The following is a 27,000-nucleotide window of genomic DNA, read 5'->3' as shown; positions in this document are numbered from 1 at the left end:
ATCTTTCTTGATCAGGCTCCTGGTCCAAGAAAGGACTTCCACTACCACCAGCACATCTCTATCCCACATTGCACACATTACTTCCACTCATTTCCCATTGCCCTGGATTTTAGTCACATGGTCACCTTCTAGAGATCAACTGGGAAATGTAGTCTTTAGGGAGGTGATCATGTATCCAGCTAAAAATTCTATTACTATGCAATTCTATTATAAAGATTAAAGGAAAACTGGTAGTCGCCACCATATCTGATTCTTTCCTTTAATCTACGCTAGATGCTTTTAAATATGGGTTGCTTTGAAGAAAGACTAGGAAACTATCCCCAAATAAAAAGGGCTAAGACATGATAGCTACATACCAGGCATGATTTGAAATTTTATTTTGCTATAAAGAACATCACTAAGACAATTGGCAAAATAGGAGTGTGGTTTATAGATCAAATGATGGTATGGTGTTAATATTAATTTTCTGCTTTTGATGACTGTACTATGGTTATGTAAGAGAACATCCTTACTTTTAGGAAACACACACTGAAGAACTTATGGGTAAAGAGGCATCAGGGCTGCAACTTTTTCTTAAACAGTCAAGAGGGGGAGACAGGGAGGGAAAGATGGAGAGAGAAAGCAGAAGATCGAAAACACAAATGGTAAAATGTTCCCATTTGGGGACTCAGGATGAAAGGGACCTGGGCAGACTTTGTACTATTCTTGCAACGTTACTCGAAGTATGCAATTATGTCAAAATAAAAAGTTAAAAACAGCACTGCATTAGTTCTAACTCAAATTAATTCATTAGATTTTTTTTAATGTGGTTCATTTATAGCTTAGCCATTATATAACACCTTGGTTTAATTCAATTTTCAGAAAATTGGTAGACTTAACTTGGCTTAAATGTGATTTAATTTAAGCCTTTTTCCCCCAGATATTAAAATAAACAGAGCTAAAAAGGAGAAATTATTTGCAGCATGAGAAATGGTAAGAAGAGGCCACCTTCTGCATAGTTATAGATCTCTCTGCAATATAGCCAGGGATCCAGAGGAGCCACCAAGGAGGCTTCCTGGCCCAGGAACAGGTGCAGACTCTGCCCCAGTTTCTCCCTCTGCTAGAATTGGAAGAGACCCCTAGTTCCTGTCCATCTATGCTCAAGCATACATCACCAAGACAGAACAATCTGTGTGAGCTTCCATTTTAGGAACGCCAAGGAACCTCAGGTATTCCCGGGTTCTAAACAAAATTCAGCGTCCAAAGTCTTACACCTTACCCTTGTCAGAGCAGACAAAGCCATTTGAGTACCCAAGTGTTCCCAAATAATATGCCAACATCCAGTGTGATAGGAAGCCAACCTCTCCACATGGACACGCTCCAAACAGTAAAAACCCTGAGACATTCGGTCCCACACATCTTCTGGAGAAACACACCCTTGCACTGGGTCTATTACAAGCAATCTGGCTTGTGAATCTGCTGGCTCTTCCCTGCCCCTAATGGTGCCATCTACCTATTTTAGTGTGGGGCAGAGAATGTCAAACAAACATATCTAATGCCAGAGTTCCAACGGTCAGCAACAACCACTGGTCCTTGTCCAAGGTCAGTTACCCTTCTGCTTTTTTAAGGACCCAGCTGCCACATAGCTGCTTAGCTTGTCACATCCCCCTCAGCCTCCACCCACACCCCAGTGGTTTTAATAGCACCTATTAGCACTTCCCGAAGTGGGCACATCAAAAGAAGAGCCAGGGGCCATGCGTGAGTGGAGACCCTGCCCCAAGCGAGCCACCATCCAGCTCTGTTATGTCGTGCTGACTTAAAAGCAGCAGAGCAGCCTCTCAAGCTTTGGGCAGAGCAAGGAGCACCTCTCTTGTTGAAGTCACTTATAAACAGGATTCTGGAGTGAGGGAGCAGTTTTCTGCCCCTTTATGCCTAGCTGTACTCAAAAGGGAAAGTAAATTTATTCAATGTTTTTAATATTTATAGCTAATAACAATGCACTGGATTTGCCAAATAACATTCATACCTTCCACTCCCTTAGATTTGGAAAACACAAATTTCCAAATGCATGTTTCCACAAATTGGGATTTTGCTGATAGAGACGTTCAGATTCTTTAGATGTTGGTTTATTGGGTTGTTTGCTTGCTTGGCTGATTTTTAATTGGAAACATCTTCATAGGGATGAATTGAAGCGTATTTCCTCCTCAATTGTCTCCTAAAAGAGCCAGGCAGCTAGATAGGTTCAAACAGTATTCAGCATCATCACAGACCTGTAATCTATAAAATGGCAAATCATCCTGGAAGAACAAAGAGAACCTTGCATATTCTAACCCTGAAAGTAGATGATTTCCACTTGTTTTTGGTCCTATTGTTCAGCTTTAATTGGCTCCATGATTCCTATAATGACTTATAACAGCTGCAGCAGAAGCAATGGCATAAATTCTCCTTGACCTTCCTCAAGCCAAGCACTCAGAAGCCAACTCTCCATGCCCAGCCCCTGTTTTAATGAAACAGACTATTTCAAGCTGCTCTGATCATAAGCTACAACGTGTTGGAGGCTGTGACTATTTCCCACCACTAAACTTGCCTCTGGACCTGTCCATGGCCCTTTTCCATGCATGACCATTGATCTGATGAGGCAAAAAAAAAAAAAGAAGAAGAAGAAGCTGCCTTAAAGAACAACACGTTTTCTATATCCTGACCTTGGCAGCTCAACGTTCTGTAGGACTCTCTTGGAGTCACCATGGAGCAAATATCTCTCCCCTCCACTGTAAATTTGTCTAAAGGGGGAAGAAAAGTCGCAGAAATGCTTGCAAGTAAACAGCCTCTGAAATCAATGAGGACAGAGAATTACTCTTGTTCCTAATCCCTTTTTCCTCCTTCACAGAAAGCTGCCAATAACCCTGGCCTGATTCTAACACATATAGGACCGATTCTACCTCTACCTTTGAAGGGCATAACTCCGCACATCCCCGGAACCCGGTGGTGAAGGGCTTGGAAAGGCCACACCCACACTCTACAGCACACTTCCATTGAGACTGGCATGGTTTCATTCATGTGGAGACCAGCTCGCTGCTGAGGCTGTGGTTTGCATAGCCCTCAGCTAGGTGCTTTTCACAGCAACACAGAAACCTGACACACTGGGTGCGGAATGGCCAGTCTTGGGCGCATAGTTTGCACCTCAAGCAATGAACACAGCAGCCTGCCTAGCAAGCTATGATGTCATTACAGGGGCCAAGTAATCAATCCTTTCGAGTATTATTTAATATTTACTCGACATTTACCCGTGTAGCCTGGTGATTAATCCCAAGGACTCTGGTTTGAATCCCAGCCCTGCCAATGACTAGCTGTGTGACCCTGAGCAAAATACTTCACTCCTTTGCACATCAATTTTTCCATCTGTAAAAGGAACTACTTCATAGACTTGTGAGAATTCGCTGTGTTAATACCCGTCGAGTATTTAGAACAAGCCCCTGGAACTTGGTAAACTCTCAATAAATGTCAGCTTTGTCATTATGAGCTAATCTTAGTAACTATTAGCTGTTTTTATTAATTTTGGCCATGTCTACCAGGACCTGGAAGAACCTGAATGAAGGGTCCCTCATTTGGGGCTATGACCGTGGGCCATCCCAAATGGAGAAGGGCATAGATCAAACAATAAGGTAGAAAAAGGGGTCATTCTAAAAGCCAACACTGAGCCTCTGACACACTTATCTCCCACTCCCCATGAGCCCTTCAGGCAATGTCTGATGGCACAAAACGCATTCCCATCTTGGTTCCTCTTCTTTGACCTCTGTCTCCTGGGTTCCTTTCTCCATTCTTAGTCTTCTAAATACTCAATGTTTTTCACACTCTTCTTTTCATACCTCTCTAGGCCTTAGGGCTCAGGGCTTCATTAGCGGCACTGCTTAGCATCACGGGGCTGAGATTTCTGATCCCTTCACAGTGCACAAAACGGTTTTTACAGAGGTGTGCTGTTCACACCTCAAGTGTTCGTCTGCTTCTCCTCACTGGTCACGTGGATTGTGTAGGGTCAGTGCAAAATATGCCAAAGGGAAATTCTTCAGATGTGATGAATTGATAGTTTGAAAAAAAGTATTTACAAGGAAAATGTAAAGTTGCTTTTGGGGTTTTGAAATAAATCATTATTATCTCATCCACTATGTTGCCACATCCTGGAGCAACACCAGAGCAATAAACCAGAACCAAAAAGAGCAGCTTCTCCTGACACTTCTAACACTTTCTAATCATGTGACCTCGGACAAGTGAATTTCAGGATTGTCCTCTTGCTAAAATACAGACAAAAATGTCTGAGTTTATCTTATTGGGTGTTATAAGGCCCCAGTGGGATGATATATATGACAGTGTTTTGAAAATTGTTAAGTGCTTTAGAAATATAAAATGATATTTATGATATATCTTATAGCGAGTCCTGAAAAGCATAGAGCAGAGAAAGCAACCAACAAAAAGTCAAAGGCTGGAATTTTAGTTCCAAATTTGCTACATATTGACTCTCTCAGTTTGGACAAATAATGATCCCTTTCTGGTCCTCAGTTTTCTCATCTGTAAAATAAGAGGGTTGGACTAGATGAGTTTTAGACTCCCTCCCCTTTCAACAGTCTATGAGTCCAAGCCAAACAAAAAGAAGAAAATCAAAGTGCAATGGATATTGTTTTTTATAAAAGATAAAAACTAAATTTAATACTAATAAAGAAAATGAAAAAAGTCAGTAGTGATTGTAAAGTTCTGACCAAGACAGACACGGTTTACTGATCATGACATTCCTTCCCCCAACTCAGACATGCCCTCATAGACCGTTCTGCCATTAACAGTGAATCATTTTTGCAATGTATTGTCTTAGTAAGGAGATTTTTAAGACAAACCATTTACAGACGAAGATTTCTCATTGCATATAGACAAATTATAGAGTTTTGCCTATAGTCTCAGGTCTGCATGGTTCCACGTGCAAGCACTCACAAACATACAGATGCACACACACACACACGATTCACTGATACTTGGAGGCCAACTCTAGTGAAGATGAATAGCCTTGATTGCTTGGATGTGTGTGAGTCAATTCCTCTATATATGTTCATTTCCACAGAATTTTAAAGCCTCTTTATAGATGAGGAAATTGAGATTCTAAGAGGGTAAAATGAATGGTCAAAAGTCAACGGCTAGGGGCTCCTGGGTGGCTCACTTGTTAGGTGTCTGCCTTCGGCTCAGATCATGATCCCAGGGTCCTGGGATTGAGCCTCGCATTGGTCTCCCTGCTCCATGCTTCTTCCTCCCCCACTCCCCCTGCTTGTGTTCCCTCTCCCGCTATGTCTCTCTCTCTGTCAAATAAATAAATAAAATCTTTAAAAAAATAATCAAGTCAAAAAATGGGCAGAAGACATGAAAAGACACTTCTCTGAAGAAGACCTACAAATGGCTAACAGACACATGAAAAAATGTTCATCATCATTAGCCATCAGCGAAATTCAAATCAAAACCACATTGAGCTACCTACCACCTTACACCAGTTAGAATGGCAAAAATGGACAGGGAAAGAAACAGCAAATGTTGGAGAGGTTGTGGAGAAAGGGGAACCCTCTTACACTGTTGGTGGGAATGCAAGCTGGTACAGCCACTTTAGAAAATAGTGTGGAGGTTCCTCAAAAATTTAAAAATAGAGCTACCCTATGACCCAGCAATTGCACTCCTGGGTATTTACCCCAAAAACACAGATGTAGTGAAAAGAAGGGCCATATGCACCCCCATGTTCATAGCAGCAATGTCCGCAATAGCCAAACTGTGGAAAGAGCCGAGATGCCCTTCAACAGATGAATGGATAAAGGAGATGTGGTCCATATATATAATGGAATATTATTCAGCCATCAGAAAGGATGAATACCCAACTTTTACATCAACGTGGATGGGACTGGAGGAGATTATGCTAAGTGAAATAAGTCAAGCAGAGAAAGTCAATTATCATATGGTTTCACTTATTTGTGGAACATAAGGAATAGCATGGAGGACATTAGGAGAAGGAAGGGAAAAATGAAGGGGGCAGGGAATTGGAGGGAGAGATGAACCATGAGAGACTATGGACTCTGAGAAACAAACAGGGTTTTAGAGGGGATGGGGGAGAGGGGATTGGTTAGCCCGGTGATGGGTATTAAGGAGGGCACATACTGCACGGAGCACTGGGTGTTATACGAAAACAATGGATCATGGATCACCACATCAAAAACTAATGATGTATTGTATGGTGACTAACATAACATAATAAAATTTTTAAAATTTTTTTAAAAAAGGGCTGAGATCAGGAAGTTTTTTGGGAATAAAGGTTCATTTAAATAAAAAAAAAAATCTTAAAAAAAAAAGTCAATGGCTATTTAGTGACCAAGAAAGCAAGTCACCTGCTCTGATTATGGTTTTTGTTCTATGTTGATAGTTTCTTGACCTTAACATTAGCATCTATTACAAGGTCCCAAAATCTTATCCGTTGGTTTCCTTCTAAACTTGGGTGTTTTTCTCACAGTTTTGTGTTTCTGAAAAGATGCCTAAAATTATTCTGCACAAAGCCTCTTTGTGTCAAAATCCTTCTTATAACACATTTACTGGTGAGGTTGATAGTTGTGAACTTTCTACATGTATTGAACACATACTTTGTCTCCTACACACCAGTCTTTTGCTCCCCGTTCTGTCTTTAAATTTCTTTTTAATTGAACTACCAGCATAAATTCAACCTTCCACTTGTTATTTTAATAGTAATTTTAATAATTAACCCATAACTGCTTTCATCACTAACATAATTATTAAATAATAACTTGTGTGTTCATTAACATAATAAGTCTTATTAATTGCATGCTGTCTCACAATTAAATTAACCTATGAAGATCGGGAAGAAAACATAGATGTAAGCAGCATCAGAGAATCTCCTTGGAGCTGCCAGGGCCGATTTTCCAAAAATTAGGCTTCAGAAGGTGTGAACAGGGTGTTAGGTGCGGGAGAGATGCAATGTCAAAATAGTAAAACATCAGTTAGAGCAATGAATATCCCAATAGAGGGCTCATGAGGGACTCTGAAAGTTATGCAATATTAGAGAAATAATAATAACAAAGGAGTTTAGAAAGGATCATAAAATCAAGGCTTCAATTTTCAGAATGAAGAGAAAAATTTCTTTTCCTCCCAGCCGCTGATGTTCCAGGATCCATAAAACGTTGGAGTTACTGGTAACTCCCTGGTGCTGATGCTCTGTGTCCTCAGGTTTGATCAGTAACCTTTTTATGTATTCACTCTTAAATATTTTTCCTTCCACCTTCACCTTCATCCATTAGTAACTTACCTCCCTCTTCCACCTGCTGCAATCCCCATTTTCCTATGAAACATCTCTACTATCTTAGCCCATTGTGTCACCCTCTCTTGGGGTTTTGCTCTTCCTTTCCCTGCCTCTCAGTGGCCATTTTTGCAACAATAACACATACATTAGTTTGTTGCTTTTTCCCTTTGGTGATGGGCTGAACTTGCTACTTGCCCCCTATTTTTACCCTGAAACTTTGTTGCTGCATTTAAAGTTCCTGTGTGTCTTAAGAAGGTACCTATCTATGTGCTCTGAAGGATGGTAGGCTAGGGGTTAAATATGATAGAACTGAATCCCCACATGACCACCAGCACCACTCCTCCTCAAGAGATGTCAGTGGTTCTTCATGGTACACTGAAGTTCTAAACTCTTTAAGATGTCTTTCAGAGCTCTCTACTGTTCATTCCAAAACTTTCTTATCTCTACCTACACCACCCATTTAGGGTGGTCAATTTGTTCTCCTGAAAAGTAGACCCTGGATTAAATTGACAGTGTACACTATTTTAATAATTATGTTTTTTTATTTCTAGAACATTTATTTCTATTTCATTCTTCTTCCAATCTGTTGGTCATTTTGAATGGTCTTTTGCTCCTTACTCATACTTTTGATTTACTCCTTTATTTCTTTAAACTGGTAGAACATGACAACTCTATATTCTGTATCTAGTAATTCCTTTATCTGAAGTCTTTACAGGACAACTTCTGCTACTGGTTGTTTGTTCTGACTCTCACTCACGGTGCCTTAGTTCCTCGTGCATTTTGTTATTTGTCTATCTATTGTTGTGTGAGTTCATGTCCATTAGAACTTCATATGTGGGGATTACATGAGGCATGTGTTGAGTGGTTTATTCTTCCAGAGAGGATATAGATTTGATGCTGTGAGGTACCACCAACTTGAAACTGCTTGAAACTAAATTCCTGGTGTCTTCACACCTTGCACATTGCATGAGCCTAGGCCCCAAATATACATAAGAGCTATATTTGCTATGAATTCTCAGGGGAGAACTTTTTCCTTACTCTGAACCAAAGACCAAGGCAGCAAGTTTCGTTGTTTTCTGCTTTTGTGTCCCTCTTTGTTCTAGGTCACCCTCTTAGTAAGAATGTTGTCACCTAAGAGTCCCAGTGTTGGCAGTGGGGGAGAGGGGTGCACAATTCAACTCTTTACTTTGCACTTGTCCAAGGCTTTGTGTCCTGTTCTCCCAAGTGATCACCAGGGATCAGAAGACTCCCTTAGGGCGAGGGCCAGCCTCCATATACTCTCAGCTATCTGGCTTTACTTTTCTACCTTGTTTGAAGCCTCTGAAAATTACCCTTTCCTTCCAGTTCAGCCATGCATTTAGAATGGTTTATTCTATTTCATGCAGAATTTTTGGCTACTTTGTAACAAGATTTCAAGATGTTAGATTCACATTATGGCAAGAAATGGAAGACTTGCAATTTAAAATCTCTTTCAACGTTGTCTCTTGCCCTTAGAAGCTTGTATAACTATAGTAATTTTGCTTCTAAAATGAACAACTGACCATTCTGGGACCGCACCTCAGTAGTCCATACCCTAGAACCAAGGAACTCTGATTCTCATTTCATGACTCTAGGCCAAGATCACACATTTCCTTATAATATGACAGATGGTATATATTTCTGGTTTTGCAGGCCATACACTTTCTGTCACAACTGCTCAATTTTCTGCCATTATAGTGGTAAAATGGCCAAAGGCAATACATAAACACATGGGCACAGGTGTAGTCCAATGAAACCTTATTTTTGGACACTGGAATTTGAATTTCATATTATTTTCATGTATCATAAAGTATTTTTTCAATTTTTTTCAACCATTTAAAAATGTAAAAAAAAAACATTCTTGGGTCATGGACCATATAAAAACAGGTTGCAGGCTGGATTTGACATGTGGACCATAGTGTGCTGACCCCTGTCCTGGACCATAGTTCTCAGATGGGTACACATTAGAATCCTCTGTGCAACTTTTTAAAAACAAAGATGCTCAAACCTATAGAATGACAGTTTCTGGTGGTGGCTCCCAAGGTTGTATATCTTTTAAGATTCCATAAGTGATTCTAATAAGCACCCCTCATTTAGAAAGAGTGATCTAAATTCTTTTCTTCCTAGAACTTGAGGGGGCTCCCTACCTAACATGATTTGTTGTGCACAATTATCCCATTTCTTTTACTCCGAAGCAAGTCACATAATTACCTAGTCTGAATAACCTGCCATAATGCAAAAATATATACATGAATAAAAGTGAATAATCCCAATGGCTTTTGGTATATTTCTTATGAAAAGTATCTAAAACCTACAAGTAAAAAAATTGATATATGAAAAAGAATACATCACAAATCAAAAAGAAGAGGGATTCAATCAACAAAATAGGTTTGCAATATGGAAGCAAGAACAATTTATATCCGTATCTCACACCACACACCAAAATAAGTACCAGATGCACTAAAGAGTAGAACATAAAAGAAGCCACAGAAAGAAACTAAAAGGCAATTGAACTGAATATTTACCAAACCTCTGGAGTGAAGAGGAATTTCTAGGTTTAAAGACTTAGAGAAAGCCACAAAGAGAAGCTACCCAAATTTAACAGCATAAAAATCTTAGGCCTGCATATATACTAAAATAAAATAACTGAATTAAAGAGATAAACCGAGAAGTCTGCATAGTTAAAGAAATACAGAGCTAGTTGACAAAATACAGAAAAAAAGAGTCTGAGTTATAATCAAAAGAAATGCAAATTAATCCAAAATACCATTGTGATCTATCAAATTAGCCAAGGGTTTTCAAGATGAAGCAGGATTCATAAAGGCTAAATAAAGCTTAAGCACAGTCTGGAATGGCAGAAAAACACAAATCTAGGGAAGGGTTTCAGACCAAATTTCTCCTCTTAGTAGGTATGTAACCTCTCCAAAAAACTGGAAACAGCCTACAGGTCTAAAAGAGACGACTAGTTAAGCAAACTATAACATATTCGCTTAATAACAGATTATGAGGCCATTAAATATTATGTTTACAAATACCATAAACTAACATGGATAAAGGTTACAATATATTAGGTGAAAAAGGCAGGATATAAAATTGTGTAAATATTGTGGTTACAATTACATAAATCTTAAATAAAATGATTCATAAGGGGGAAAAGGTGAGGAGAAATACACAAAGACATTAACAATGTTTGTGTGGGTGGTATATGCTGGTGACTTTTTTTCAGGTTGTGTTTATAAGATTGCCTTATATTTACAATAAAAAAAAATGGCCTTTTAAAAAGAGAGATCGTTGTTTGAAAACTGGAGTGTGGCACACCAGTCAGCAGGAAATGGTAAAGTTTCAGAACCGTATTCTGAAATCTTACTGTAAAAGCTCCGATTAATGTGAATGGTTCATGTGGCAAAATCCCAGCACACAAAGCCGAGAATTAAATTTTAACTCTGCCCTGTGTTTTCTTTACACTTGTTATATCATTAAGATTATAAAGTAAATAGCTACTGTTCTCACTGATAACTAAGTGAAGCCTAATTGTGTGGTTTTAGTCTCAATTAAAATGGCTGAAAATGTGAAAGCCTTTCTAAACAGTCTCACAGATAAATAACACTTGAATGCACAGCCCTCCATTGAGAACTTTAAGATTTCCTTAGCGTTCTGGAACATAGATCTTGTACATAGATCTTAAGAGCTTTAGATACTTTTGTGACACTTAAATTTACCCTTCTGCTTTGTCTGACCTTGATACAATTTCCTTATTTGTTAAAGGACATTTGAATTTCAAGACAATATGCAATTCTTTAAATGACAATGGCATGCAATTTAAGCAACCAACTCGCATCTGCCACAAGCCTTTGTCTTCAATCAAGTTCCAAAGAATTTGTTCCAATTCACAGTGGTTTCTATGAGGAACTGGCGAATCACAGACAAGCTCTCCCCCAAAACACTCCATGGACCCCCCATACCCCCATCTTTTCTTCCTTCAGTGCTTTTGAACCTGTCTGCTAGAATGTAGGAGAAGCATCTGCCCGAACGTGAAAAGCAGCATTTTTAATAGGAACACACACTGTCTGGTTCGCTTGTTCCTGCTGCCAACACCAGAACAACCCCTCCTCATGATCTCTGCCTTCGAGATTTCTTTTCTCCAGGTGGCCAAGACAGAAAGTGCCTTCAGTGCAGACTGACGAATCCTGTGTGACAAATCTCATCTCGAGTCACAGCCAGTAATTCCTGGAGACCTTGTTTTAGGGCTTTGCAAAGTGAAGGACCGTCCATTACAGCCAGGCATTTATGCCTTCAGAATGCTCATTTCTTCTTATGAGACAATAAAATACTTCCTACAGGCAACAGCAGGTGAGCGCAGAAAGCGTCTTAAATATCTGACCTGAAGTGCTAAAGATGCTTAATAATCTTTAAAGTTACCAACAATATTGTTTCCTCCCGTTACCAGGATGTTGTAAAATGTCCTAATTAGTCTTTATGATAATGCCAACACCTCCACAGCACATAAAAAGGACTTTTAATTTTTAAAAGGACAACTCTGGTTGGTTTGATTTTTATCTCTAATTGGCCTATAATGTCTATTCCTCTGGCACTCCAGACAGGCAAACATTAATTTAACAAGCAACTCATACACCATGGGAGACCAGAGAATCAAGTGTAGGGAGGGGGGTCCAATATTCTGGACATGGAATTCGTTCCATGCTCTTTTACCTTCTGGAAGGTGCTAAACAAGTTTGTTTGCTGCTCAGGGGTGTCCCTCTAAGGCATCTCCTTCCTGAGGACTCTCTGCCCTCAGCCAGTCTCTGCTGTGGCGCAACCAGGACTCGGCAAATCCCAGGGACCTGTAAGCACTTCAGGAGGCCCCGAAGGAGCGGTGTGGTGGGCCAAGCCAAGACACGGAGGCCAGGAGGGTGGAGGCCACTCCCTGCTTCTGCCCCCCAGGGCCCTGTGGTCTTAGACTGGTCATTCATCTTCTGTGGACCTGCTTCCCTGCCTATAAGATGAAAAGAATATTCTCAAATAATCTCCAAAATCCTTTCTAGCTTTCACAATGGCACAGCTCTGCCCGTAGCATGGATTCCCTGCCAGTCGGTAATGCAATACCGGCTCTGGCCACTGGGACCCATCAGCTCTTCCTGCCACATCCCATCCAGTGCTGAGCACTCTGTGCCTGCGCAGCTCCCCACCACACTGCCCAGGACACCCCCGACCCATGCAGAATCCAAGTGCAGGTTGAGTGCACTATAGGATTATTCCTCCCAGCCTCTGCCTAAAGAAATATATTTTAGATTTCAGGAGATTTAGCTGAATGATTCTGATGATCTCACTTCCAAAGTGGGGAGCGATGCCCAGGGCTCCTCCTGACCCACAGAAACATCATCTATGCACAAAAGGAGAGTAAAGGCTTTCTCTGTGCAATGAAATTGGCTTTTCAAGTCATTCCTCTGCATTTATCTGAGAGTTCGGGATGTGTTTTGGGGCCCCAAGTACTCCTGTTGCAATGGAGACATGGTGTGGGGACACCGCATATTGACCCCAGATGATTCCAGTTGCTGACTAATGAGACTCCACTGGCTACACCACTTCCACCCCACCCCTTTTCAAGACCCATTCTCCTCAATGAGCTGCTGGCAAAGAAAGCAGGAGCTGAACTGAATAACATTGCTGTTGAAAAGCTTTTTTCTTCCATAACCAAGAAAGCCATGACAATCTTTTATTTATATTTCCAATACTGCAATTTAGAGTAATATGGGTAATGGTGCTGCCTGTTCCCTAGCTACCCTTTCTTGTAATGCTGCCCTTGCCAGGCATCACATGCAGCTCATCAGCAAATCCAGGGGGGCGGGGTGGGGGGCAGGAGCAAGGCCATGGAGGTTGTTGTTCTACTCACACACTGGCTACTAGAAATGAAATGCACCCCTCAACTTGGACGTGGAGCTACTGAGAGAGTGGTCCTCTGGTCAGTCTTACCGAGTATCTGTTAAATCAATCATGCTGTTAAATACATTAACACCACACACATACATATTTTTTAATTCCAGGACCATGAAGTCTGAAACAAAACACAAATAATGTAAAGAAACCTGGGGCCAAAATTTCACTCAAACCTCAACGAGGCCTCCACTCAATCTCTCATCTGTTTTTCTCCATTGATATTTCCCACCTCCCCACCCCCATTCTCTTGGCCCAAACACTAATTAATTACAGGAGAAGAGGAAGTGAGGAATCTGCATGAGAGCAGTGGTCAAGATGAAAATTTTGGTTTGTACAACTTTGGATGACAGTCAAGCTTAACCTTCTCCAGCTACAAGTTACTATTTTTTTTTTTACTTTTTCAGGCCATATGGTAGCCATCAATCCTAGCTTTAAATTCACTTCCCTTTTGTTCTGTACAGGATCGGATCTAATCACTACTTTAAAATAGAATTTAGGTTATGTTGATTTGACTTCCCCTCAGCCACAAGGGTTGGAGTGAAACAATATTTCTCACACAGAAACACTGATGTTTTAAAGTGGTAGAATTATTATCATCTTCCACAAAAAGAAATCAAATTATGAGCCAGTTGGGAGGTTATGTGGGAATCCTTGAATTGTGAAAGACCCTTTGACATAACCATCATCCACTTTCCTTTACGTCACTTTGGAGGGAGGTTGCAAGGACTCAATGCTCATTTTACCTCATGGGTCAGGGGGGCTGGCAAGGCACACTGGGTAGATCGGGGCTCTGGAGGATCACACACCTGTGTCCACTTCCCACCTCTACCATTCACTGCAGGATCTCAGGCAAATCCTTCAGCCTCAACTTCCTCACTCATAAAATGGGAATAATAATATCTTGTAGGGGTTTTGTGAGAGTTAAAAAGATGTAAATAAATATGGATATATAAGGTATACTTAGCACAAACTAGAAAATCAATAAGTGATGCTATGATCATTATTATTATTATTATTATTAAATATTATCAAAAGCAAAAGAATACTCATCTAAGAGAATGATAATGTTTAGAAATCATGGAAGAGCTGGGTTGTGGTACAAACAACCTCCATAAGGAAACCTCACATTAAACAGATGTGAAATCTTCCCAACAGAGTCCTCACTGAGAATGAAAAAATGAACTAACCTACAAATTCCTGTATCATCATTAGGAGATAGACGAAAAACATGCAGCTTCCATTGACACGCCTCTCTGAATACCTACGGAGCCTGTGTCTAAACACCCATGACAAGACCATAGCCTTGCTGCTCCTCACTAGCAAAACTTAAATTCAGCCAAGTTCCTCTTTAATGCTACTTTATTAAAACTCATCTGGCTCTTCCAATCCCTAATGTGTGGCATCTTCATCTGGCTGACCCAAGTTTGGCAGTGAATCCCGAAAATGGTGCCTGGACTCTAACCCTTTCCCTGGCTCTCCCCACTCCATAGTCCGTAATGTTGCCAGGGGACTTTATTTTAGTCAACAACTGGTTAGGAATAGGACTTAGAATACAAGCATGCATACCTAACAATTTCACTGGGACCCTGCTTAGGGACTGCTAGAGTTTATCTACACTTATTCCGGCAACATTGAAATCTGAGTACCACCTGATGCTTGCTGGGGCACAAAGTCCCTTGGCAACCTTCAGAATATGCCATATGAATGGCCAGCCCTTGGCTGGATCTGATTGTCCCATTTGTCTTCTTGAGAAGTATCATGAGCACAGTCTGATGACAAGGTATGTCAAGATTAGCTCACCAACAATAAGTCCTGGAAAGAGATCTGTCTTACAGACAGAAACAAAATGGGGCTAAGTGGGAAAACAACCTTGCATAGAAATACCTGTGCAAAGTAGAGGCATCTCAGGGCCTTTCCTGTTAAGTTAATAAAAGGACAATTTATGGAGTGACTCTGATTGGAGGTAAGAAGAGATGCTTCAAAGTTCCATTGATGTCATCTTCAATGAGGCATATTTAGCAATAAGTGGACAGAAATCAAGGCAGGGGGCAGGGAGTAATGGAGAGGTGACCATGTTAAGCAGAAGCAGACCACCTGGGCTGCAGAGGTATCACACCCCCAAATCAAGGGGCAGGAACACTTACAGAAAGAGAGAAGTCTATGGTGTCACCCACCCCTATGATCCCTGCCTCATCTCCCAACTGTGGGACTGTGTGGCAGTACCAGATGGAAAGGTGTTTTTTCTCCTGGATGGCATTGCAATTGGGATCCTTCTATCAAACTGTTCTTCATAAGAGTATAACGTGAATTCTCCAACTGAACAATAGCAACAAATAAAGTCAGTGATTTTTATGGATCAAGTTTTTATATAAGCCACATTTAAGTGCATATAAAAAGAGTAAATAATATCTATTTTATCAAACACAGCTCTTTTTTTTAGCCTTATGCTCAGGATTTGTTTAGAATTCTTTCCAAATCACCCAGAATTGTAATTACTTCCAAGCCAAAGCCTCCTTGGGGTTGATTTGGACTTTAAGCCGAGGTAGAATCAAAAATGTATATTGCTTTTCCCAACTGCCAGCTGTGGTAATTTCAGCCTAGGAAATTGTGATTCTCCTCTTTTCCAACTTAATTTTGAAATAACTTCTCACAACTTTTGGCCATGTTTTCTCAGAGTTCTATTTTTCTTTTGTCCATGAAAAGGAAACAAGAAAGTTACATCAAAAATTTCTATCAAACTTTCATGGGGCTATTTCCATCTGAAGGATGTGTTTTCCAGTTATGCTCTTAAAAAGGGGGTGGGAAGACCACTCTCTCACCTCATCTTACCTTCATTCTCACTCCTTCCTCGCCCATGTTGGTTTCTTTTCTGAGTTCTTATTTACGGCATTCTGCATACAGTAGTACTTCTCTCAGCAATGGGTTAGCAGTCTTCCACTTTCTAAGCTACACATCATGATCTGTTCTGCAAGAGAGCAAGTGTGGATATACTGGGTTGCCTCCCTAACCCATTTCTCCTTCTTTTCCATCCTATCAGAACCCAAATTCACTCAGGTGTCTGCATGACTCAGAGAAAGGAGACCGACCCCACCCCCAGCTCCAGGCGTAGATCCTGATTAGTCCTTATCCAACACAGTGATTCTATTTTCCTTGCCAAGTATTGGTCTACAAATGGGCAGGTACCCAATTCTGGCCAATGAGACATGAGACAAAGTCTACTTGGGGCTTCAAAGAAATGTCTTCTCACTTCACAGGAGACACTGGAAGAAGTGGTCTCTTTTCTCCCTTGGGAGATTTCCATGCCCTATTTTGAAACCTGGAGCTGCTACTGCCATCTTATTAACAACATGGGGATGGAATCAACAAAGAGGAGGGCAGAGTAAAAAAAAAAAAAAATCATGGTGAAGTCAAGCCTAGGCCCTGGTAAACTAAACTTGGAGACTCCCTTCTAGCCTCTTACTACTTGATATATTAAATTTTCTTATGGTCAGTCCAGATTAAATGGGGATTCTTCTGTTACTTGTGGCTCAAAACATCCTAATAGATACAAGATTCCTATGGCAAATAGAAAAGTTTAGGAAATGTATAAGGTTTTAGATCATGGATTTAACTTGGCCATGTGACTCTTTCTTTCACTTGTCCTAACACACAGATTTCTGTCAGCATCATCTGCAGTCTCATGGGAGATATACAGGTAGAAGTGTTTAGTTTGCATTAAATTCTTAACATTGCAACTAAACTCAGTGTTTGATGGCTTTAGTAGGGTATTCTCTATAACTGGTCTGTTGTAGAATTGGAAGTGAATTTTGGGTTTGTTGGTGTGTGTGTGTGTGTGTGTGTGTGTGTTAAGCACATTGGCATAGCTTGAAGTCCCAGAGGCTTAAAAAATCCTAAGAGATAAACCTAGAAGCTACAATAATGATTTCCAAGGGAAGTAGACCATGGAGCAAAAGTATCTCTTGTTCAATGCCAGTACATTAGAGGTGAATAACTACATAAAAATCATAGAATGTGGGGGGAAAGAATGTCATTTTGTTGGAATGTAAGACTCATGGAAAAATACTCATTAGAACTAGGAATTGGATTCAGTTACAGCCATGTTTCCTAGAGCTTCATATATTCCTGTTTTGTCACTCATCTCTGACCCTTTCCACAAAGCCCACCTGAATCCTCCTAGGCTCTGGCACCAACTCCATATACATTCCCACTAATTATAATTAGCATTTGTGTAGAATTTATGGTTTTCTAAACACCTTCACTTTCATAATCTCTCTTGATCCTCCCCATATCCCTATCGGATAAAAATTATTACGTTCATTTTATTAATGTATAAACTGAGGAGAAGAGAACTTAAATAAGTTGCCCAAGGTCATACAGCTAGTAAATGGAAGAGCACAGAGGTCTTCTAACTTCAAGTTCAAAATTTCCATTTTACTCTGCCCCCCCTCCACATTCCTGTAAGCTGTAACAAATCTGAAGTTATGCTACTGATCAGCAGCAATTGGTTTGAAATAAGAAATCTTTGTATTCAAATACAAACATGAATATTTGAAAATTGCTAATTTGGGCCAAATGTTGGATTTAAATGACTGCCAACTTCTTTTGTGTGCTCAAACTCCCTTAAACCATTTGTTCTCATATAACATTTAGCCTAAGATGTAATACACAATACACATATAGTGTTTCCCATGTACAATGTTTTCCAGCTTCTAATTCATTTTGGGCCATCAAAAGAGAACATAAAATAACTCCAGAGCTCTAGACTTTTGCAATTACTTTATGGAGAGGGAAAGGGAAGAGTGGGAAGAGTTTTTACAACTGAGAAAATCCAGATTTCTTATTAGTCATGGTCTAAAAATGACAACCCCCCTGCCTATCCAGCAGACTTCCCTCCACCCCGCCCCCCAACCGACAAGCTGCAGCTGGCAGAGCCTGCTGTAGACCACATTGCTCTGCCTGGCAATCCATCTACAGACTTTCGCAGGGAACCCATTTTTGCACAAGTTGGACCAGTCCCCCTAGCCTCTGGGGCAGAGTACCACCCAGAAGGACTGGAATGAAGCACGTGAGAGTGCCCCTCCGCACCCACAAGCCTTCCTCCACCAAGAGCTTACAAGTGAGCTTAATGAAGTTGCCCTGAATACTCTCCCATGCTTCCCACCCCCAGCAGCCTTTGTTTATCCAGTGTGGCTGCAGTCAGGAGAGTCTGGTGAATGAGGTGAGAAAGGTTGCCCTCCCACCAGAGCTGGCAGAAAGTGGAGCAGCCATACCTTACAGTTCAGAAGGAAAGGCATGCGTGATTTATGAGATTCAAGAAGGGGTCCTTGCCCCCAGATGTATTTCTTCAACAACTATTCAGCTACCTGAATATACAGGGTGAAACTCTTGTTAAAAATAAAACCTAAAATAAAGTCAGTCCAGGATATCTTTGATGGGGAATTCCTCTTCCTCTTCCTCCCTCTCCTTTACTCTGAATTCCTCACACCACGGCCCCCATGTTACAAAGTACAAAGTGTACTTCCCTTTCTAAGAAGTCCAAGCTCTCTCTCTACCTCCCCTGTTCTCACACCAACACATTTTCCCTTAGGCATATAATAATGATTGCTGAAGAATTTAAATCCCCAACAGAGGCCTGTGTTCCAGATGCAAATAGCTCAGGGCAAAATGGTTAAAATAGTTTTATACTCTTTTCCCAAGAGGACAGATACATTCCATCCAATCAAGGTTCTAGGCCTTTGCTACGTGTACAAGTATCAAAGAATTGGCTTATGTTTCCACTTCTGTGGTGTCTTAAATTGGGAACCTTGGAAACAGACTTTAAGATGAGAAGTTGCCTGCTGAAGATATACTGGGGAGTGCTCTCAGGATATAGGAAGGTAAAGAAAGCAGGACTGGACAGTGGGAAAAACTGACCCACAATGTAGTTGCAACAAAGACTTCAGGCAATCCGGTGGGAAGCTCTAAAGCTGGGATGGCCTATAAGAGTTGCCCCAAATTGAGAGAAGGGCCAGGCTTTTTAGTCCTTTTAGTACCCACTTACAGGCCTTACATTGTCCTCTAGGAGGGAATGCATAATTTCTGTGAGGCAGTTCTCTGTGGCTGAGAGCAATTCCTATTGAAGGACCAAGTTGTGAGCCATTAAAAGCCAAGATTCCTAGGAGCTAGGGATGGTTGCCACGGTTCTGAAGAGAGATCTGGATGGAGCACAACGGTATTCACTATAGCCCACCCTTTATGCACGTGTTTTTTATAGTAAGTCCACTCCATCAAAGGAACAGTTTTTCTACTATTCTGGTTGACCTTATTTCCAGAAGAAACAAAGACTTGTACAAAGACTAATTCTTGCTGCTACAACTGATCTCAAGGCTGAATCTGATAATCATCATTCTCCTCTTCCACTACATTTATTCTAGATTCCCTTCACTCTTTGGCTAGAACCTCTGCTGGTCTAAATGGCATATCTGGTGGGATGACCCAGACCTTCATTTCTGAGGGCTCTGAGGTCTTGGTTCCCATGTCAGTCTTGGGCAATGACTGTTGCACTTCCCTATTTTCCATTAAAACTGGGTCAGGGGTCCCAGTGATCCAGTGGATCACCTAGGAGTCAAACATTTTCTTCCAGGTGTCCCAGTGTTCCAGTGACCCAGTGGATCACCTAGGAGTCAAACATCTTCTTCCCTGTTGTCTTTGTAGATCAGTAGCCTTATGTCTTCCTAATATGAGGGTCAATTACTCTTAACAACATGCAATTCCTCTCCTTGACTGCTGGTCTCTTGGCACAAGAAACCCAAAGTGACCAGGTGGCAGGCAGTCATAGTTCAATGGGACACTTACTGTGCCACATTGTAGAAGTATTTTTCCTCTGGAAACCAGGATCTTTAGACTCACAGAACCCCAAGCTGTGGGGGGAAAAAGTGGTAATTCCCCAAGTGGGTCACTCTTACTTTACCTCCCTGGTTTCCAAACCCATGTATTCTACCTATTAAAGAAGACCATAGAGTGGTCATTGATTTAAGGTACATATCTTAAATGGAGGGTGGTGCCCCATCCCTATAGTATATCATCTTTAAGCTGGCACCTAAAAGGCCTCTTTAGGGACGCCTGGGTGGCTCAGTTGGTTAAGCGACTGCCTTTGGCTCAGGTCATGATCCTGGAGTCCCAGGATCGAGTCCCGCATCGGGCTCCCTGCTCGGCAGGGAGTCTGCTTCTCCCTCTGACCCTCCCCCCTCTCATGTGCTCTCTCTCTCATTCTCTCTCTGTCAAATAAATAAATAAAATCTTTAAAAAAATAAAATAAAATAATAAAAGGCCTCTTTAATAAACCATTTCATCACTCTATCATTCCTATGGCTTCTGGGTAATGCAATAAATGATAAGACCAACGTATCCCATGGCCATGGGCCCACTGCTATATCTACTTTTGCTATAAAATGACTCCCTTGGTCCAAGGCAATGATATATAGGGTCTATATCAGTAGATTGAACATTCTCTAAGTTATCAGGTAGTAGTACTTGCTAAGGGCCTAAAAGCCCAAAAGGCAAACTCATAACTGGAATACGTGTCAATTCCAGTCAAGATGAATGGTTGCTTCTTTCAAGGTAATTGTCCAATGTATTCAACCTGCCACCAAGTGGCTAGTTGGTCTTCTCAACAGATGTTGCCATATTAAGGGCTCAGCTTTGGTCTCTGCTTCTAGCCAGTTGCACAGTGAGCAGTGGAAGTAGTTAGATCAGCTTTAGTGAGTGGGAGCCCATGCTCTTGGGCTGCATCACCCTGATTCTGACACCACAGCTATTCTTCTTTCATCCATCATGCCAGCACTGAGATGGTCCATGACAGAGATGGGTTGATGTCACCTGCCTGAGTCATTCTACTACTTTGTTGTTTTGCGTCTCCTTTTTAATAGATATTCTCTTGTGATCATGTACATGCAATACAAAATTCATACCCATTGCCCTAGATCCATCTAGACCACATTGTCCCTGATCTTCCAATCTTTCTCCTTCCAAGTTTCTGACACAAGCAGCAAGGCCATAAGTCCATGTGTATCCCTGCATAGTGTCACTTCACTTTCATACCAAGTGTTCTAACTAGAATTTTGTCCACTGGAGGCCCAGTGGGGGACATAAGCCAGAAAAACACAGATCCTAATGTTACTGGAATCTTGTTTATACCCACTGACTGATGAAGTCTGGACAAATCCAGAGTACTCTGGCACAAATCTGAGCCAATACCTTTCTCAAGAATACTTTCCTTTTCAGCCTGATGTCTAATTACGAATGAAAGGAGTTTCTTTCTCACTGATAAAACTTTGAATACCTGGGTGGACAAAGGAGAAGTAATCTTTAGGTCACAGGACATTTTTCAGGGCCCATGGGATCCTATCCTTAGAGACTTAGATCAAAACCACTAGATAAGCATCAAGAGGCCTATTGGTCACCATCAGCCATTAATCATCTTAGTAAGTAATTAAGTCATGTAACTTTCCTTGTGAGTCATGTAACATCCTCAAGGTTTGGCCTCTTCAGGTGTAAAATGAGAGTTAATGTGGATGTGGTAGAAAGCCTTGTACTAGGACCGGGTATGATTCTGGCTCTGCCAAACTCCTGTGTGACCTTGCACAAATACCTCACCATTTTGGGCCTGCATTTACAATCTATAAGTGAAAGACTACATATGATATCCTCTCAGACTCTTTCCAGTTCAAATAGTCAATATTCTTTGCGTGTATATCCTCAACTCTAAAGCAGGTGGGTTCAACCCTTCCTAAAAATGGAGTCAATTTTTAGGCCGACAGCTTTCTTATGGAAAGTTTCAGGTGTAAAAAGAATCAGCTTGTAAAACAGATGACTGAGCATTTCTCAAAATAAACATTTGCCAAAGCTAAGTTAGACAGGGAATTGCCTGGAGTTATAAGCTTCAAATGCAGCATTAAAACTCATAATAGACTTGGAGATTCATTTGGAGATTTAGTATTTATTAATATCCCCACTGATTCTATTTTCCACTCCAAATTCAATGCAAATGCTATTTTTACCAGCATCTTTATTACATTCATTGAATGGCATGAAGGCATCTTACAGAATTACACAGAAATGTCCTGAAGTTGCTTTTAGAAATTGCTATTTTTATTCTGTAGAGTTAATTGAACCTGCTGCTATATATCTAATTTATGTAAAACACAAAGACAGCAAGTTGTTAAACAAAAGTGTATTTGGTGCATAATATTAGGAATCACTCCCTCTAATGTTATGGAATATAGGCTATCAAAATGATCTTTCTCTCCTAAATGTAATAGCTGAACATTATTTATAGTTGCATATTATATATATTAAGAGCTATGTAAGCCAATAAATATGGTAGGATGCAGCAATTTTCTCTACTAGTATTGGCAGATAAAGTTACTTAAGTCAATATTTTGGTAATTTAAGCATCAATAACCGGCTCTTGAATATATTAATGATGATCCATTTCACTACACATCATGATCTGGATCAATTTGTCTGTCCCTTCTTTATATAGATCTAACTGGCTCAACTTCCATTCACAGATGTAAAGTACCATCAGTACACATTACTTTTTAGTACTGCTTCCCTCAAATATTGATTTTTAATTTTTTTGTCAAACAGAATGCGTGCTCTCATTTTGTGCTACCAGGATACACACAGACACACACACACAGAGAGACACATACACACACACACATCTAGCTAAGAGCCATCACATTACATATCATTTCCCTAATAATGTAGGGGCTGATAGGCATGAACATCAATATTTTTTAAGTTTTTTTGTTTGTTTGTTTGTTTGTTTCAAGAAACAGAAGCTGACTCTAGTTTGCTTAAGTAAAGGAAAGGAGAAAAGACAGTTTTTGAAAGGATCCCAGGTTACTACCCAGAATGAAAGGGAATATTGGATAAATTCAGAAAGCAAAGGAGCCAGAGCAACTCCTGATCCTCAGCAGGAGATAAATAACTGATATATGTTGAATATTTACTTGCATTTGGCACTGTTCTACATATTTTAAATGTGTATTCTCACTTAAGCCTCAAAACAATATCATGAGGTAGGTATTATCTCTCTGTTTTAAAGGTGAAGAACCTAGGGAAAGGGAAGTTAAGTAACTTGCCCCAAGTCACAGAACGAATGAGTGGTAAAGCCAAGACTCCATGCTACTCTTGCATGCTCCCTTTTTTCTAAAGCACGACCACAAGATAACTCAGCTCCATCAACTGCTCGGCTGCCATTCTCCCTGCATCACTGTTTCAGATTTCACATTCATGGGAAGAAGACTCTCCACCACCCCTCACCACCCCCCACCACCCTCTACCATCAGAGAGGAAGGACCATGCTATACAATCATGGCCCAGAGGGACAATCCCATGTATCCCATGGCCCCAGAGAAAGAGAAATGCTTATAAGCCCAGAAAACCAACCAAAGTACATCTATTGAGTCATTGCAATGGGGAGACCACTGAGACTGGCCTCAGAAGAGCTGGGGTGTAATCCCTGCTCTGGTGCTAATTATATGACCTTGGCAAAGCTTAATCAAATGGGGCTCCAGTTATTTCATTTATAAAGTTAAGCAACTGGACTATACTTATCCTATTTGTTCTACCCCTAGAATTACTTTATATTTAATAAAAACACAGGTTCACCCTCTTAGCCAGTACCTCCTTCAGATGCCACATGCTTGAAAACTCTAAGCTTCACAGTTTCCTTTTCTCCATAGCAGGCCTCCAAAAGTCTTTATGAAATCATCCTCAAGAGCCTCTCACCTTTGGGAACATGTTTTCATGCTTTCTTCATTTAGACATCATCAAAGAGATGTGGTATCTGGATTCTGTAGCTCCAGGGTCTCCCTGAAAGCCACCATCTGCTAATCATTCCTAGTGTATTACTCAGCTTCCTCCCCACAGGCAGAGATGCCCTAGCAGAATTCTGGCCTGAACACCAATGAGATACACTGCCTCTTTGTCTACACCTAGTAGCCCCAAGTGATCATCCTGAAATCAATCTCTCATTGCTCATTGTTCTTTTTTGTATATCTTATCAGAAAGGGAATGTCAAAGTTCAAGAGCAACTCAAAGGCTGGGGGGGGGGGGGTGTTAGTGAGGCTGTTCAGGTGTTATGGACTGTATGTCTTTCCCCCCAAAATTCGTATGTTGAAGCCCTAACCCCCAATGTAGTAGTATTTGGAGGTGGGGCCTTTGGCAGGTACTTAGGTTTAGATGAGGTCAGGAGGGAAGAGCCCCATGAGATTAATGCCCTTAAAAGAACACGAAAAGACCAGAGTTCTTTCTCTCTCTTTGTCCTGTGTGAAGACCCAGCAAGAAGGTGACCATCTGAAACCAGGAAAAGGGCTCTTACCAGGCACTGAATCAGCTCGCATCTTGGACTTCCCAGCCTCCAAAACCATGAGAAATTAAGTTCTGTTGTTTAAGCCACTCTGTCTGTGGTATTTTGTTCTAGCAGCCAGAGCTGACTAAGCCTACAGGTGAAGTGGTAAAGGCTGTGGATTTTAGACGTGACCACCTAAATGAAAATGTTAGCCCTAATCCCCAATCTTTTAGTCCCACCTAACCAATTAAATTACTAAATGTAAAGTCACTCCAAATATACAGCAATCCACTATTTCCCAAGAAAAGATATTTTTTTTAGTTCTTAGTCAACCTGAATATATACCTTTGTAGGAATTGTGGTTGTAGCAGGCCGAATAGGGGCCACCCAAGATTTCAGGTCCTAATCCCTAAAAACTGCAACTAGAACTTTATATGGTGAAGATTTTGCAGATGTGATGAAGTTAAGGATTTTGACAAGGGGGTGGTTATCTGGATTATCAGATTATCGGATTATTATTGCCTTAAATGCCCTCACAAGTGTTCTGATGACAGAGAGACAGAGGGAGATCTGACACACATGCAGAGGGGAAGGCAACATGATGACGGAGCAGAGAGAGATCCGAAGATGCTGGTCTTGAAAACTGGAGTAATGTGGTCACAAACCAAGGAATGCCAGCAGCCACCAGAAGCCATAAGAGGAAAGGGATGGATTCTCCTCTAGAGCATCTGCAGAGAGCACAGCCTTACCAGCACCTATCAGCAATACTGATTTTGAACTGTGAGAGTATCAATTTCTTTGTTTTCAGCCATCAACTTTGTCGTAATTTGTTACAAGCAGCCACAGGAAATGAACACAGTACCTATTGCCTCCCTCCCCTTTACTTCAGCGAGAAGGGAATACATCCCTGCCCATTGATGCAGTGCATGGCCATGACATTTGTTGTCACCCCAAGGTGAATGGAGCATGCGTTTCTGCTCTTCGGCCTTGGGCTGAGCCCCATGACGTGCGCTGGCCGATGGCGTGTTAGTGGATGTGCTGCAAGCAGAGACTGGAGATGTGCCTGTGTGGTTGGGTTTGTCTTCTTGTGCTTCTGCTACTGCTACGGAAGCACATTCCCTGGGGAGCCTGCTGGTCACAGAAGAATGAAAGCTCTGGGCACCAACTCCAACAAAGCCTGCAGCCCAGAGCTCAGCCCAGAGAGCTCAGGCTAGCTCAGCTCAGCCCCAGGTGGCCTGCACACACGGGAGTGATAAATATCTGCTTGCTGTTTATCCCACTGAGAATTTATGGCTGCTTATGATACAGGGACACAGTTGAAATCATCAGATCTAGTTACAGTTAATTTATTAATTTAGTTATGCATATCCTTCAAGACTTATACAACATAACACATGAACACAGGGTTTTTTCCATTCTCACAGTTCTTGAAACAATTGGATTAAACCTTCATAACTGACACCGCAATGTCTTTGTGTGACACAATTTTCCAGAGCACACCATCTTTGTTTTCATCCAAGTTGTGTAAGAAATTAGACTGTCCAGTTTTGCACTGGAAATTTCATCCCAATACACGAGTACCCAGTCTCATAACAGAAGATGAGCTTGGGGTTGGTGTGTTTTGTTGGTTTTTTCTTTTCATTTATCACAATTCCTATAATGTAACTTCTATTGACTTTTTTTAAAGATTTATGTATTTAATTTAGAGAGAGAAGGAGAAAGAGCACAAGCAGAAGGGGCAGAGGGAGAGGGAGAAAGAATCTCAAGCAGACTCCACACTGAGTGCGGAGCCCAATGCAGGACTCGATCTCATGACCCTGAGATCATGACCTGAGCCAAAACCAAGAGTCAGATGCTTAACCAACTGCACCACCCAGCCACCCCTTTATTGCTTTTTTAAATGGACTTTAAAAGGCCAGGTTTATAGTGATATCCAATGCCTATAATCATGAAGTCATAACGTCAGGATCAATTACTAAATTGTATGAAAATTTTTGCCTATTGAGTTAGGTGATTACTTAGCATTAATCAAAGGCATTTCAAGCTGTTCTCTACCAGTCAGTGATATGGTCTTTCTCCAGTTACCTGGTGAGTTTACCACAAAGCTCAGCTGAGGATTCCTAGCAATGGTTTGTATGGTCAACCAAATTTGCAAAATTTGCAAAAGTAAGATATTTTAACTGCAGTGTGTTAAGACCACTATACCTTTCAGTTCTAACTTATTCTCCATTAGGCTTTACCCTTGTGCCAGGTGTTTTGGAGTGGCCACAAGCATTTTGGGGCCCCGACTGAGGGAACGTTGAGTGGGGATGTATTTAGTATGAGCTCGGTGGATGTATTTCATATTTCAGTGGCTCACAGTCACTTCTGTGGCACAGTGAAGTTATTGTTAGCTGTCCCA

The 27,000-nt window shown here is 41.0% G+C and overlaps 1 long non-coding RNA gene across 2 annotated transcripts in view; it reads right to left on the bottom strand.

Moving 5' to 3' along the window:
- LOC110592228 overlaps positions 1–27,000 on the bottom strand; it is a 266,142-nt gene that overhangs the window by 225,790 nt on the left and 13,352 nt on the right. For both annotated transcript variants that reach the window (XR_002481087.1, XR_002481088.1), the window contains exon 2: positions 16,088–16,223. This is a non-coding gene — a long non-coding RNA (uncharacterized LOC110592228). The remainder of the gene's footprint in view (positions 1–16,087; positions 16,224–27,000) is intronic.

This window comes from Neomonachus schauinslandi, chromosome 3, assembly GCF_002201575.2.
Source record: "Neomonachus schauinslandi chromosome 3, ASM220157v2, whole genome shotgun sequence".
NCBI classification, from domain to species: domain Eukaryota; kingdom Metazoa; phylum Chordata; class Mammalia; order Carnivora; family Phocidae; genus Neomonachus; species Neomonachus schauinslandi.
This window is presented reverse-complemented; position numbering and strand designations above follow the sequence as displayed.